Consider the following 16,233-nt stretch of genomic DNA (forward strand, 5'->3'; position numbering starts at 1 on the left):
GTGAGTTTGAAGGCCCAAGAACCAGGAGAGCCAGTGGTTTAAGTTCCTGTCTGAAAGCCAGCAGGCTCAAGACCCAAGAGAAGCTGATATTACAGTTTGAATTTGGAAGCCAGAAAGGGCCAATATCTCAACACAAACAGCTCGGCAGGAAGAATTCTTTCTTACCTGTTGGTTGTGGGGGGGGGGCTGGCAAGGTGTCAGCATTTTTGTTCTAGGCAGACCTGATCGGATGAGGGCCACCCATCGGGGGTGGGGTGGGGCATTCTGCTATGTGTCCTCCCCAAACACTCTCAGAGACACACACAGAATAAGGTAGGACCAAATATCTGGGTGCCCCCTAGCCCATTCATACCCCAGTGAAACTGCAAAATCACAAGGAAAAGAAAATAAAAGCTCTCAGTGGAAAGGGACAGATTACCAAAAGGGGTGTTAACTGCAATGACGGCAGCCTTCTCATCAGCAACAATGGAAACCAAAAGACAGGAGGATAATATTTTCAAAGTGTGGAAAGAAAATAAATCTCGACACAGAATTCTATACACGGTGAAATTCCTAAGTGAGAGCCAGATTTTCAGACATTTTCAGACAAGCCAAGCCAATGAGTTTACCTCACACAAACTTGCTGAAAAGAGCGCTGGTGGATATACTTTGGTAAGAAAATTCAGTCCAGAAAGAAGTTACAAGGAATGTGATACAAGTAAGGTCGGGCCACAGCCAGCTCCCATTAGCCCAAAGAGCCAACTGCTAAAATTTTAGCAGTTTTGAGAATTGGTTGTTAAACATGGTCATTATTCAGCATTAGATTATATACACTTACAATTAAATGAGTTATTTTTTAAAAAGTTTAAAAAATCCTCACAATGCATCACTTCCTAATTATTTGATACAGTGTTGCTATTATCTACATTCTTGAGGTAATTTCTATCTCCCATACCTATACAGTAGAAGGAATATAGAATGGTGTGTTACTGTGCATTTCTTTCCCATCTCCATAATTCAGAGATGTCATGATGGCAGTTTGAGTATTTATACCCCAGAGATCAACAAATGCTACAAACCAGAGCTCCCCTTACCCCTTACCACGTAAGAGCTGGTTGTTAAATATCAGCACACCACTGAAAACAAGAAATAAGTTTCCACTCCTAGGTGTATATCCAAGAGAACTGAAAATACATATTGTGCACAAAAGTTCATAGCAGCATTATACATAATAGCTAAAGGGTGGAAACAATTTAAATGTCCATCAACTAATGACTAGTAAATAAAATACGGTTTATCCATACAACGGAATAGTATTCAGGCATAAAAAAGAACGAAATACCAATACATCCCCCAACATGGATGAACCTTGAAAACATCAAGCTACTTGAAAAGATGCCAGAATGAAAAGCCACATATTACATGATTCAATTTATATGAAATTTCTAGAATAGGCAAATCCATAGAGACAGAAAGTAGTTTAATGGTTTCTAGGGACTGGGGATAGGAGGGAATGGGGAGGGAATGGGAAGGGACTGGTAATGGATATGGGATTTCTTTTGGGGATGATGGAAATGTTCTAAAATCAGATATTGCTGTTGGTTGCACAGTTTTGTGAATATATTAAAAAACTATGGAATTGTACACTTAAAGGGGGTGAATTTCATTGTATGTGAATTATATACCTAGTTTTAGGATTTATTTATTTTTTAAAAACTAGGTTTTTTAAAAAAGACATATTTATTTGAGGGAGAGAGAGAGAGAGAGAGAGCGAGCATAAGCAGGGGAGAGGGAGAAGAGAAGACTACCCGCTGAGCAGGAAGCCCAACATGGGCTCAATCCCAGGATCCCGGGATCATGACCAGAGCCAAAGGCAGATGCTTAACTGACCGAGCCACCCAGTCACCCTAAGATTTATTTATTTATTTTAGAGAGAGAGCGTGGAGGGTCGGGGTAGGGACAGAGGGACAAGGAGAGAGAAACTCAGGCAGACTCTGTACAGAGCACGGAGCTGGACGTGGAGCTTGATCTCATGATCCTGAGGTCAGACTCAAGTCGAAACCAAGAGTCAGATGCTTAGCAGACTATACCACCCAGGTACCCCATGAAATCTATTTCAATAAAGAAAAGGCACCAAAGAAAGATAGACAAAGAAATTAATATGCAGGCTTGTAAATCCAAACAAATGTTGCCTATTAAATCATCTAATGGGGGGGTTGTTAAAAGTAAGTTAGGACCAAAAAACTAAAACCCAAATTACTTGGAAAATAGAAGAGGGTAGAGATCAGAATTGAAGAATTCTAAGGATCCTAAAACCTGCACAATGAGCTAGAGATGGTAATTAACACTGTTAACTCAAGTATGCACATTAATAATGTAAGAACATCCACTGAAGGAACAGAATTAGAACGTATATCTTCCAAATCACTCATGAGAATAAAAAGGGAGTAAAGAAAACAACTAAACCAAAGACAGTACAAGAATAAAGCAAACACATGGTAGGCAGACACCTAACCAAGTCACCCAGGTGCCCTACAGGCATATACTTAGGGACAAAAGGGATAGTTCATCAGGAAGATATGACCCAGAACCTCTCCGTACCACCTGGAAACACACCTCCAAATATATAAGATTATGAGGAGAAATGGACGAACCCACATACTGAGAATTAACACATCTCCCTCAGCAGCTGATGGGGTAAGCTGATGAAATATTTGTAAGGCTATAGAAGATTTGAAGAACACAACAGTCAAGCTTTTTCATCTTTCCATACTCCTGGCCTCAAAAGTTCCTTCTCACTATTGCTACACACTGAGTCAATTGCCAAAATTTGTGGATTCTCACAGTACAGTGGGTTGTTTCTGTGTCAACCCCCTTTCATCCTTAGCTATTTCTTGGCTCAGGCTTTAGTTGCCTCTTCCCTGAACCACTATAATTATCTTCTAATTGAACGACCCCCCCCATATTTATAGAGAATCACCCAAATGACCTGTGGTTCAGTACTTTCATTTTGATGCTATACATTTTATTTTTGGAATAAGCCAGACTAAAGGTATTGCGATATTTCAGTCACAGTGGAAGCACTTTTACTATACTGAGCTCTAGTATGAAGTTATTGGCTATTTGGAGGAATGGTAAAGACAAAATCCTAGGAAACTTCCTCTGGCTGGTATATTATTCCAGGTACATACTGTATTCTCTTTATGAGGAATCTTGGGGGGAGGCGATTCTGAAATCTGTACTTTTCTTATCCAACCAGTTTGTTTATATTTTATGGACACTGAATCATGTAACTGATATTTCCACTTTGCTAGGGTCACTAGGAAACTCACAGATTTGCTGGCTGCTTTTAACAAGTATATAAATAACTAATATTTATTGAATACAAGTTTTGAACCAAGCACTGTCCCAAATGCTTTACGTGTTTTAAGCTATTTAACCCCCATCTCAGGCCAATGAAATATGACCATTATGGGCCCCATTTTAAGATGAGGAAATTGAGGCCCAGAAAGGCTATATAGTTGGCCCAGGATATACAGGTAGTAAGATGGTGAGCCAGAATTCATACCCAGGCAGTCTGGTTTCAGAGTCTATACTCTTAACCACAATATGACATTACCTTTTTAAATCTTATGATATGCCTGCCTTTGTGCTAATCATAGCCCCTGGCTCCATTAATTTCCTATGCATATACTGTGGTTTCTGGCTAAGAAGATGTAATATTAGGGACTATACTTATCTGCCTATACAAAGCAGCTACAAATCTGGACAAAACATATAAAACAGTGATTTTTAAGACACTGGATATCAAGCAAGAAAAAACAGTGATCCCCGGAAAACAGAAAACAAGCCAGGTGAACCTTATTGTCCCTGCTTACCTCCTAGAGAGGGTTTCTAGGCCATAGGGCTGAGAGAGTAAACCCATGTGGAACCCAGCAGTTTTCCTGAATTGAAGAGATGGAGCTATGAGTCTGGGGAGGTCAAGGTAGCAAGACTTCATAGGGAAGACTGCCAAAGAGAAGAAATATGCACCAAAAGAAAGCTCTGGCTATCTACTGAGGTTCCCCCTGCAGTCTTCAACATGCATGTGAAGAAAATGCCTGAGACCAGAAAGAACCATCCAAAGGAAACAGAAGGAACAACTCACAAAGAACCCACAGGTCCAGTTCCTGTTCCCAGCATTCAGAGTGGAAGGCATATTTCACATGGCATCAGATGGGCTTTGCCACAATAGTGGGGCAAAATTAGCCCTAGACTAATGTTGCCCCGATCCCATCTCACAACGTTTAAAGGTAATAGCCAAAAGCTACTTCCAAAAATTCAAAATCCCTCAACTGAAACTGACCAAGACAGCTAGAATGGATAGATTAAAAGCATTGAAACAGTCACAACTATACTCTATGTGATCAAGAAGCTAGAGAAAACACTCAGCTTGTTATAGACACAGAAGATGCTGAAGAGGTCCAAGTCACAGTAGCCACAAACATGCTCAGTGCCCATCTCTTCATTTCTGAATACCATTCTCCAATAAAAGGAACCAGAGTTCTTTAGAGAAATGTTTGATTGTGGATCTAGAAGAGGGAAAATACAAGATGATTCTGGAGCACGCTGAAGTACTAGAAAGTAAGGAAGTGTTCAAAAACAAAAGAATGGGAACATGTCAAAGAGATACAGAAGCCAACCCGAAAAAGCATCCAATGGCCCAAACTGAAACAATCTGAGCAATAAAATAAATAACATAGCATTGAATTATAATGCAAAATATCAAATAAATATACATGAGCCCAAAATGATATAAATACTGACCCAATCAATAAAGTGGGAAGAAAGATAATTATTCTATACAGAATTCCAAATAACAGATGCAGATATTCTCCCTTTGCAGGAGGTGGAATATAATCATTCCCCTTCCTTTGGGTGTGGGGTGAACTGGGTGACTTGCTTCCAAAGAACAGAAAGGAAAGGAAAAAATAGTGTCTTTATAGTAGGAAAATCTATCAAAACTACCTTAATCAAGTGATTAAAGTGAAGGTCACCAATGATGTCATGTGGCTATCATGTGCTCTCTAATTTGATGTAATAAAAAGAACACTTTAGCTGCTATTCTTTCTCAAAACCTATAACCCCAGCTAATCATAAGAAAAACATCAGACAAACCCAAATTAAAGGATATGCTATAACATACATGACCAGTGCTCTTTAAAACATTCAATGTCATGAAATATCATTGAAAAACATGATAATGTCATGAAAAACAAGATAAGACCGAGAAACTGTCATGGGTCTCAAAAGACTAACAAGATATAATAAGTAAATGAGATCTGATATCTTATTGATTACTGGGATAGAAAAAAATCATTATTGGAAAAGCTGATGAAATCTGTATAAGGTGTGGGGTTTCATTAATAGTCATGCACAAATGTTGGTATCTTAGTTTTGGGATAAGTGCACCACAGTAACATAACAACATTGGGAGAAACTAAAACTGGATGAGGGGCAACTTGGAAATACCCTGTACCATCTTTGCAAATTTTCTGTAAGTTTAAAATTATTCCAAAATAAAAAAAATATATTTAAAAAAAAAAACAGGTCAAATTTCTTGAGATGGAAACCACTGTATTTGAGATGAAGAATCCACAAAATGAGATTAAAATAGAGTAGACATTTCAGAAGAAGGCATTAGTAAATTTGGGGACACAGCAATAGAAACTAAAAGAAAGGGAGGAAAAAAAAAGAAAAACATTGAACAAGTATCAGCGGGTTATCGGACAATTCAAGCGGCCTACTATACATGCAATTGGTGCCCCTAAAGGAAGGAGGGGCAGAGAAAATATTTGAAGAAATAACATCCATAAATTTCCCGAATTTGGTGAAAAGTTCTGGCCCACAAATCTAAGAAGCTCCATGAGCCCCAAGCACAAGAAACACAAGAAGTACTATACCAGAGTATATAAAATCAAATCACTAAACTCAGTAATACAAAAGAGGTCTTAATACAGAATACAGTAATACAGAAGAGCAGCAAAAGAGGAAACAGTACATACAGAGGAACAAAGATAAGAATTACAGCAGAAATAATGCAAGCCAGAAGACACTGGAGCAAAGTCTTCAAGGCACAGAAAAAAACTGTCAACTTATAATGTGAAAATATCTTTCAATAACAGATGTGATGATGGGAAAAGAAGAATCTTTTCAATAAATTGTGCAGGAGTAACTGGAGATCAACATGCAAAAGAATGAAGTTGGACACTTACTTTATGCCTTATACAAAAACAAACTCCAAATGGATCAAAGACCTAAATATAATAGCTAAAACTATAAAATCCTTGGGAGAAAACATAGGGACAGATCTTCATGACTTTGGATTCAGCAACTGTTTCTTAGCACAAAGCAAGCAAAAAATATATATATAAATAAATAAACTGGACTTCCTCAAAATTAAAACTCTTTTGTACCAAAATTAAAACTCTTTTGTACCAAAACTCTTCCTCAAAATTAAAACTATTTTGTACCAAAGAACACTATTAAGAAAGGGAAAAGACAATCCATAGAATGGCAGAAGATATTTGTAAATCATGTATCAGATAAAGGTCTAGTATCCAGAATATGTAAAGAACTCTTTCAACTCAACAACAAAAAGACAACCCAAATAAAAAGTGGGCAAAGGGCTTGTATAATAGACATTTCTCCAAAGATACACACATGACCAGAGAGCTCACCAAAACATGCTTGACATCATTAGTTATTAGGGAAATGCAAATCAAAACCACAATGAGATTCTACTTCACATTCACTAGGATGGATGGAGATCTATATCTATATCTATATCTATGGAAGATAATAATTGTCATATATGTCATATATATATATTTATAAAATTGTTGATGAAAATGTGGGGAAATTAGAACCCTCAGTTCATACACTGCTGCTGAGAATGTAAAATGGGCGATTGCTGTAGAAAACAGTCTGGTGGTTCCTTAATAAGTTAAACATAAGCTTACCATATAACCAAGTATTTCCATTCTCAGGTATGTACCCAGGAGAATTAAAAATAGGTGTTCAAACAAAAGTCTGTACATACACACATTCATAGCAGTACTATTCATAATAGTCAAAAGGTAGAAAAGCAAATGTGTATCAGTGGATGAATGGATAAAGAAAATGTGGTATATCAATGCAACAGAATATTATTCAGCCTTAAAAAGTTACGTAGGAAGTACTGATACATGCTACAACATGGATGAGTCTTGAAAACATGTTAAATGAAAGAAGCCAGACACAAAAGGCCACATATAGCATGATTACATTTATGTAAAAATTTCAGACTAAGCAAATCCATAGAGACAGGAAGTGGATTAGTGGTTGGTTGCCAGGGCCTTGGGGTAGGGGGTGATGGGGAGTGTCTGCTTAATGGATACAAGATTTCCTTTTGGAGTAGTAAAAATGTTCTGGAACTAGACAGTGGTAGTGATTGTACAACACTGTGAATATACTAAATGTCACGGAAATGTGCACTTTAAAATGGTTAAAATGGTGAATTTTGTTATGTGAACTTTGCACAATAAAAAAAGCAATTACATAAAAGTCTATTATTTTATTCATCCATCAAACATTTATCCAGACAAGCTCTATTCTGGATGCGGGGAATACGGAGAACAATGACATATGGTCTTGGCTTTTGAGGAGATCATGGGCTGGTAAGGGAAGAAAAACATTCTGCAAACAATTAAGTTCAATTAAGTGTTAATGTTTCTCTAACATTAAGAGTGTGTATGTACATTCAGGATGGCTGCTTTGCCGTTGCAGAGAACAGCAATGGCGAGGTTAAGGCTCGAGTGCTGAGTAGGAGTTTGCTGGGTGCCTGGCAGCAGCAAGGAATTCCAGGCGGAGGGTGTGACCTGTGGAAGTTCAAAAAGCTGGGGTCCAAAAGACATCGGTTTTCAGGAAACACCAAACCATACAGCACATGTGCAGCAGTGTGGAGGATGGGCTTCAGGACAGTGAGGTGACAGGTGGGCAACCACCTCAATCTGGTCTCAGCAGGTGGTAACTAAGAAATGTAAGGATAATGACATGGACCCCCCTGGACATGAGGGTCCAAGAAAGTGTGATGCCACAATTAGGCCACTTGGTGGGTGGTGGACGCTGCAGGTCCCTAAGGTGGGTCTGCCGGACGTTGTGTTCTCAGGGCACATCCAACCAGAATTTACTCCCCTCCTCCCCATCTTATGTATTCTATTTTTAATGATTTTTTTTTTCATTTGAAACCTACTTCCCTTTTCCTTGGGCTTCCTCTGTTTTCCTGTTTAAAATATGTGTTACTATGGAAATGTCATGGCACAGTATAGTGGCATTTACAAGTGAAGTGTAAAGAATTTTCAGAACATCTAGAAATATAACTCTATGGTTTAGGAATATAAACCCTAATGATGTGATAGCATTCACACCTATAGACACTGTGTTATAAATATAAACACACCCGGAAATTTGAGACAGCATAGAGGAGACAGTTAAGAACTTCATTAGGATTTATGTGCCCAGATTTTAAAAATATATATGAGAAATATTAAAAAACATAAAACCTAACACACTACTTGGGAAGGACATCTGGAAACAAATGAATGACAGAATGCCAGCATCTTATGAATACGCACCTCTGGAATAACCAGAGGGCCTGGACACACCAATGAAACTTGGAAAAAACTGTCCTACTTCGATGCTTTAAATACATTCCCTAGGGGCACCTGGGTGGCTCAGCGGGTTAAACCTCTGCCTTCAGCTCAGGTCATGATCTCAGGTCCTGGGATCGAGCCCCCAATGGGGTTCTCTGCTCAGCGGGAAGCCTGCTTCCCTCCCCCCCCCACCGCCTGTCTTTCTGCCTGCTTGTGATCTCTCTCTCTCTGTCAAATAAATAAAATCTTAAAAAAAAAAATACATTCCCCCAAAATTGCCCGTAAATCAACTGTTTGTAAGTCATTTTATCAAATGGGATGTTGACTGCTATTTCAAAGATATCTTAACAATGTATATGTTGGTAAAGGCAATTATTACCAGTGGAGTAATGGAAAAAAAATTCACTGGGCTGAGTGAAATTCAAGGTCCTTCATTATTATTCTGGCTTAGCCACCCGCTAGATGTGTGGTTCAAAAAAAGTCACTCAACCTCGCTGTGCCAATTTCCTCATCTAAGCAGAGCTGTAATTCTGAATTTTCACTTATTGGGTTCTTAAAGCAAGGTTCAGGGGGACTGGCCCACAGCCCAACATCCAGTTTCTTCTGAGAGGTACAACTTCACACTGAATCCTGGGGATGGTATAGCCAGCAGGCCAGTTAACCATTGTTTTGTGTTTTTCCTCTTTAAACTCAACTTTCTCGCTCCCACAATCACCCTATGTGTGATCTTTCTAACTTTCTGTCCTGGAGTCTTTATAAAAGCTTGTTCCTTACAGCTGTCCTCTGGGAAAGATGGACAATCTAAGGTGGGAGCCCATTTTCAGTGGTCCTTCCACCTAGAGCCCTTTCCCCATGCCACAAGGCTGGGCACAGCCTAAGGGCAAGCGCCCAACCCTCTTTGCCTCAGGCAGGCCCAGACCTGAAGGAACTCACCAAATGAATGCTCACTATGCTCCTGGAGGAAGATGAGGCAGAGAAATGGGTCTGGTGAAATACCTGAACTCTAGGGGTGAACTTTTGGCTGCTATTATCCAACATTCCTGGACCTTCCAAAATTTCCACAATGGGGCAGGAATATAAACATACGACAAGCATTAAACTCTCCTTTTCCTGGCTTTCCGACAATGTCCTGGCCTCCCACAAATAATGCAAACTTTGCCCAGTTCACCAGCATTGGGAACAGGACATGGGGAACACATCTTTAACAGAAACAGCCACGACAGCCTCTGCATCTGTTCTGTTTAAACAGCAATGACACCACGCCATTTGTCTTTGTGGACCTAACACCTGCCATCTAGTCCCAGGCCAAGACCCTTGCCAACTGGCTTCAGAAAAGGCCATCTATCAACAGTGTTTAGGCACCACCTTGATTAATCTGCTATACAGGAAGGTACAAAACATAACTGTAAGAATTATTTGTCTTAAGCAAAAACAGGTTTAAGCTTTATTAACTGGCAAGAGCTAGAAGGCAATGGGTCAGGCTTTGCCTATTAGTGCCATTTTGTGGAGTAATTCAAGAGCCATTAGGAAGACTAAAGAACCAAAGGAAATCGCTATCTACTGAGTCCTTTACTGTGTGCCAGGTCTTGTGCTGGGGGACACCTGCATTAAAGTAAGCCTCATATCTAATAATCACCATCAATCTGCTATATTCTTGCTCTTGCCTCTCTCCCCCACTTACAAGTATGCTCAGGAGGAGGAACGTTTTCTTGTCTCGTTTATTGCTGTATCTTCCGTGTTTAGAACAATGTCAGATACACGTAAGCAGTCGATAAATACGTGTCGAACCAACAAAACGAACAAATCTACGAGAGGAGTGTTATTATTCTCCTTTTACAGATGAGTAAATTGGAGTGCTCCGAGGGTGCAAAATGAAAGGCACATGGGTCGTTAAGGAGCCAGTACCCGTTCTTGCTCTTCTGTTCTTTCTACGGACCAAGAGACTTACACTTTGATCTTGAAGAACTATCTTAGCTTGACAAATCTATGCATCCCCCCAAAATATGTCCATATACTCATTTGAAGGTCTGAAATTTTACCAAAGAGGTATATTTGGCATTTTAATGATAAACATTTTGCTAAAGCAACAATGAAGGACAGATTTTCCCAAGATGATGACCTTTTCACCTATGGATAGGCCTTATCTACATCACTTCTCACTTTAAAATCCCAGGACATGTTTACTCTTCAGACACAAACAAAAAGCACAGCAATTCCGGATTCCATTGAAATCACATTTGCAAACTTTAGTTTTGTAAGTTACAACGGTAAGATGACTAATGATATGCTTCGGAATTCTCAGGGTGGGATGCCAAATATTCCCATGTACATCCACGCTGTGTGAGCGTCCCGGTATGGGAGGAGGTAGGCCTGGCCCATCAAAAGCCACTCCTAGTCTAACAAAATTATGTGGAAGGCTCGAGGATTCTTCAGAGAATCAGCTGTAATAAAATCCATCTTGAGAATACTCACTTTGTATGAAAGAATGCAAGAGAATGAGGTTACTTTTGCTTGGGAGAGTATTTCCATATCCTTTCCCATTGTCAGAACATTCTTGATCCATACATGCTCTTTTATTTATCCAGGATTATATAACAGGAGCGTGCCACTCATGGTAACTTCCCATATCACTTCGGCCTTTTTTTTGGGTAGGGATTCTGGTCCCTTGCCTTCTCCTCCGCGGCAGGCCCTTTTCCCTTCTTACTACCAATACAGTATCATACAACCTCCACATCCACCCAGGCTGTTAACTGTTCGAGGACCAAATTAGTGGTTTGGCTTGTCTCCATTGCCACCTTTTGGTGCTACTGTTTTATTCTGATGGTAGAGGTGGTAAGTAATATTTTGTAGAAATTTTTAGAAGAAACAGAGAAATTAAGAAAACACTTATAACCGAGCTACCCAGAGTTAGCACGCCCATTCCAGTCATTAAAAAAAAAAAAAAAACACATTTTCGGATTTATATATACTATTTTGTGTACCAGTCTTTTCACTTAACATTACAAGCATTTTGCCATGCCATCTTAACTGTTCATAAACATTAATTATAATGACCACATAATAGTCTATTGTACAGTCATATGGTAATTTATTTAACCAATTTTCTACTGTTGGACTTCTGGATTGTTAAGTATAAATTCTGCCCACATTTTAGACTATTTCTTTAGGACAGAGTCCCAGAAGCGGAATTAGAGGATCAGAAGATATAAACATTTTTAAAGCTCCTGATAGATACTGCCAAATTGCTTTTTAGAAAGCTGTTGCCAATTTACACTTCTAACATTGCCAGCGTGTTTCTCTACCAATCCAGATCTGTCTAAAGGATAATAAAATTTAAGTAGAACACACAGTCCTCAAGCTATTCATGCAGCTGGAGAGCCTTCATGACCACAGCACAGAGGCCTATGGCAAAGGTCAGACCTATTGCTGGGTATGCAATGAACAATGAGTTCGTGTGAGCCCATGGGGCATGGAAGAGGAGCTGTACCGAAGTGGAGAGTAAAGGAATTAGATGTCAGACTGTCGGATCTAAGGCCTGGGTCTGTTTCGTCCATTGCTGCACCCAGCACACAGGACAGTGCCTGGCACATATAGTCACACAACAGAAATGTGTTGAATTAACACAGACTCTTCTTTCAGATGCATTTTTTTCCCCCAGCAGCTGTAGGAGTTAGTCACTCCTGGATTCAAGGGAAACTTGACTGGTTGTATTATAAATACCCTGTCCGATCCTGAGATTCCACTTCAGTTTTAGAAAATCGGTTTAACTGAAGGTGACGCCATAAGGCTCTCTTTAGGGGAAAAACAAGTAAACACATCTGAAAGGTACACCCTGGGCACCAGGACACAGAGAAGTGTATTATTCAGTGAGTATTGTCACCTCCACAGTAGTCACTTCCACAGGTGAGAATGTAAACTCGTTCAAGTGCTGCCCATGACCGTGGTGATTTTGGACCCACCTTCAGTTCATTCGGTTACCACACTGGTTGCAACTCTGAACTATCTGCAGTATTGCCCAAACTGTTTGAGATATTATAAGGGCATAATATAAGTAGTAGTTTGCGTAATACCATTTTTAGTCAATATGGTTGAGATAAACTAGTTCATTCAGTTCTAGTTCACTCTCCTGGCACTGTAAAGATTCCCTTCAATATTCCATAATTTTTATATCATAAACTGTCAGACACTGCTGGATCAATATGGCATTAACAACGTTATTGATGGAAAAGGATCAATCTTCTGTCATTTTGTATATACACTTTATATACATTGGACCAGGCAGGCAAACTATGGTCCATGGGCCAAATCTGGCCCACCATCTGTTTTTCTCCGGTATGTAAGCTAAGAAGTCTAAGAATGGCTTTTAACATTTTTAAAAACAGTCGAACAAAATCAAAATAGTATTTTGTAACATGTGAAAATTATATGAAACTCAAATTTCAGTATCCAGAAGTAAAGGTTTATTAGGACACAGCCATGTTTATCTGTTTCTGTATTAGCTAGGTCTACTTTTGCAACAATAAAATGCTAAGCAGTTATTAAACAGACTGTATGGCCCACAAATCCTAAGGCATTTCCCTTATGGAGAAAATTTGTTGACCCTTTCACTAGACCCAAGGGTCCTTAGAGGTACTGAAGTTTCCCACTACAAATTTTTTATTTCTAGATATTAATACTGGGAGAAGGGTGATGAAACTGGGACAGTATTTGCAAGGATCTGATAAGGCAGAGACTAGAAAAGATAAATACATGCAGATTGCTTGGGATACTATGTAGAGGCCGGTAAAATCTGAGAGGTCTGATCCAACCAAGAAGCAGTTGGAGAACGCAGGGTTGCATATACAGTTCCAATAGCAAGGAACATCTTGCTAATTAAGCTACACAGGACCCTGGTGAGACCCAATCCCAAGAAGCCTAGTGAGCCTTGCTGACAAGGTGTTCTGCAAATAGCAGGCTGGGTAGCAGTGTATGAGATGCAGAGACAGACAGTTCCCCAACAGTAGCCTCCTCCTTTGCTAGATGTCCTCAAGTCAGTTGGTACCCAAAATTGATCCAGGCATCTCCATGGGCAAATCTGAACTCTAAGAAATGGATCTGAAAGGAAGCCTCTGAAAAGCAGGTCCCAGGTACACATTCTTCCCAAACAATAACATTTCAGTGAGGATTCAGAGCCAGGGGCAGAATTCGGGGGACTGCAGAGCTTCCCATGTTTTTTTTGAAATCAAACATTGGTGAATATTCTCTCTGTTTTTGCTCATTAACAGTGGGGCAAGTGGAAGTAAGGTAGGGAGGGGTGATGGGTGGAGGAAGAATTAGATAAAATCACTGATGGGATGATCTGCCCTGGAAGGTATCTACTCTCCTGGACTTCCAGCTGTGGAATATAACATTCCATATGGATTTTGAACCAGAATGGGATGAGGAGAGAGATCAGTCTGAAAGCCAAAGAGATTTCATTAACTGACTGTGTGCTGAGCTTGAGAATTAGTCAAGGTTTGCAGATGGCCAGCTCTCCTCCTGATGTCCTATAGGGAGCCAGGCTTCATCTTCTACATTTAGGGGAGTTTACCCTGAGAGAATGGGATTTGGATGTTGTATTTCTGAAAAACATTCATGACTCCTGAATACCTGAGATAACCAAACTGCCTCCTTAAGAAACTTGTAACACTGGTTGCCTCTGGGGAGTGGAACCCCTGGTGGCTAAGGGTGGGAGGGAGCTGCTTCCTCTTCCCGGTCTGTCTCTTAGATAAAACAAAAACAAGAACACATCCCTTCATGTTGTCCCACCCTGCTTCTTGAGGATAGGAAAGAAACTTAGGGACAGACAATTTCCCTACTCAAGACTATAGGGCTGAAGTGGGGAGCTGGAAAAAGGATAAAAAATTAGAGTTGTAAGTTGAATGGAAAATCCTGACCAAAAGGGAGGGAGGTGTGATCCTGAACCAGAAAACAAAGCACCAGTATAATAGAGGAGAACGAGCAAACTGATAGAGAATAAACAAAGGTGTGTTAAGAAAAGCCAAGAACAAGAGCCTGGGGGATGATGATAAGTGGATTCTTGAGACTCAGGAAACCTGTGGGGCAGGTGGAAGTCCAAGATGTAGTTCAGGGTAAATTTTGTGTCAGTGATAAAACAGATTTGGTGGGGGCGGGGGGTTGGGTTGGGGGCCGGGCACCTGGGTGGCTCAGTGGGTTAAGCCTCTGCCTTCGGCTCAGGTCATGATCCCAGAGTCCTGGGATGGAGCCCTGCATCAGGCTCTCTGCTCAGCAGGGAGCCTGCTTCCTTTTCTCTCTCTGCCTACTTGTGATGTCTGCCAAATAAATAAAATCAATCTCAAATAAAACAAAAACAAAAACAGATTTGGTGGGTGGGTGGGCACATGAGGGGTACTGTCATACAAGAATTCTCCTGTCTGGCGATAATCATAGGAACTCATGCTCTGGCCTGGGGCTTAGTGACTCTGGGCAGCCATGTATGGATAGTTTGCTGTGGGATGAGTGTTCAGGCAGAAATTTTACTTCCCCAAATCTGAGCCATCTTAAGGTCTATTATAATTTTTTTTTTTTTTAAGATTTATTTTTTTTGGAGAGAGAGAAAGCGAGAGAGTGAGTCTGAGCTGGGGCGAGGGGCTGAAGGAGAGGGACAAGCAGGCTCTCCACTGAGCACAGAGCCAGATATGGGGCTTGATCCCAGAATCCTGAGATCACAACCTGAGGGGAAAGCAGAGACTTAACCAACTGAACCACCCAGGCACCCTGGGTCTATTATCATTTCATTGAATATTTCCTGGGAAGCCTTGCAAACAGGTAATTGGTTTAGGGAGAGCCAAGGTTCGACCTGACTAGTACTCAGCACATGATCTAAAGTAAAGAATTAAGTCCTTTTCATTCTAGATACTAGTAACATTTCGAACTCACATTCTTGATTACCTGCTTCTGGTTGCTATGTCCAAACCCTGTCTGGGCCAGCAAAGCTTCTGGTACCCTATGCTCCAGCATGGTCTTGGTCCAGCATCTTTGGAAGGCTCACTCCAGCCCTGTTCACAGAACAGGAAGAAGTCCAGAAATAAGTTCTCTCAGGTTGGAGATAAGGCCTTGAGATACTGTTGTAGGATCCTGGCCCTGGCCAAGGAGCATACAATTTTCCAACAATTACCACTGAGCCTACCAAAGATTAATGTGAGGTTCAGCCACCAAGTTGCAATAGCCAGCTATGGGGGCTTTGTTCCAGAAGTGCAGGGTCCCTGGTGGCAAGTGCTTGTGGGGAACCAGGGCCTCACCTGATGTGGAAGATGTAATGGTCCTGAAACGGAATGCTACAAATGGCTAAGCATGTAGAAATCTATAAGCTGTTGTTTGGTTTAAGAGTTCTTTTGCACAAGACCTTTTATTTGTGGGATAAGGTCTAGGTTTCAGGGCACTTCAAAACTGACAGGTATTAGTAGGGAACTTGTCATTTTTTGGAAGAGATAGAGACAGTGAAAGAACAGAACTAAACATAACTGTGTCGAATAAATAAGTGTTGGGCTTCTATCAACCAATATGGTTTAGTAAGTTACTAGTTAAATAATAGGGACTGTTA

At 40.3% G+C, this 16,233-nt stretch overlaps 1 protein-coding gene across 6 annotated transcripts in view; it reads right to left on the reverse strand.

The window, feature by feature from the left end:
- The window catches only part of GVQW3 (GVQW motif containing 3), a 28,562-nt gene that overhangs the window by 9,490 nt on the left and 2,839 nt on the right, over positions 1 to 16,233 (reverse strand). For 2 of the 6 annotated variants that reach the window (XM_032853029.1, XM_032853026.1), the window contains exon 2: positions 15,582 to 15,688. The exons of 1 other annotated variant lie outside the window; for it this stretch is intronic. The gene's annotated coding sequence lies outside the window, so the exon portion shown is untranslated. Of the gene's footprint in view, positions 1 to 10,787; positions 11,469 to 15,351; positions 15,689 to 16,233 lie in introns of those variants that run through there. 3 more of the 6 variants (XM_032853030.1, XM_032853025.1, XM_032853028.1) reach the window with 2 other exon arrangements.

Source organism: Lontra canadensis, unplaced genomic scaffold (assembly GCF_010015895.1).
Source record: "Lontra canadensis isolate GAN:19392208 unplaced genomic scaffold, GSC_riverotter_1.0 scaffold7, whole genome shotgun sequence".
NCBI lineage: Eukaryota > Metazoa > Chordata > Mammalia > Carnivora > Mustelidae > Lontra > Lontra canadensis.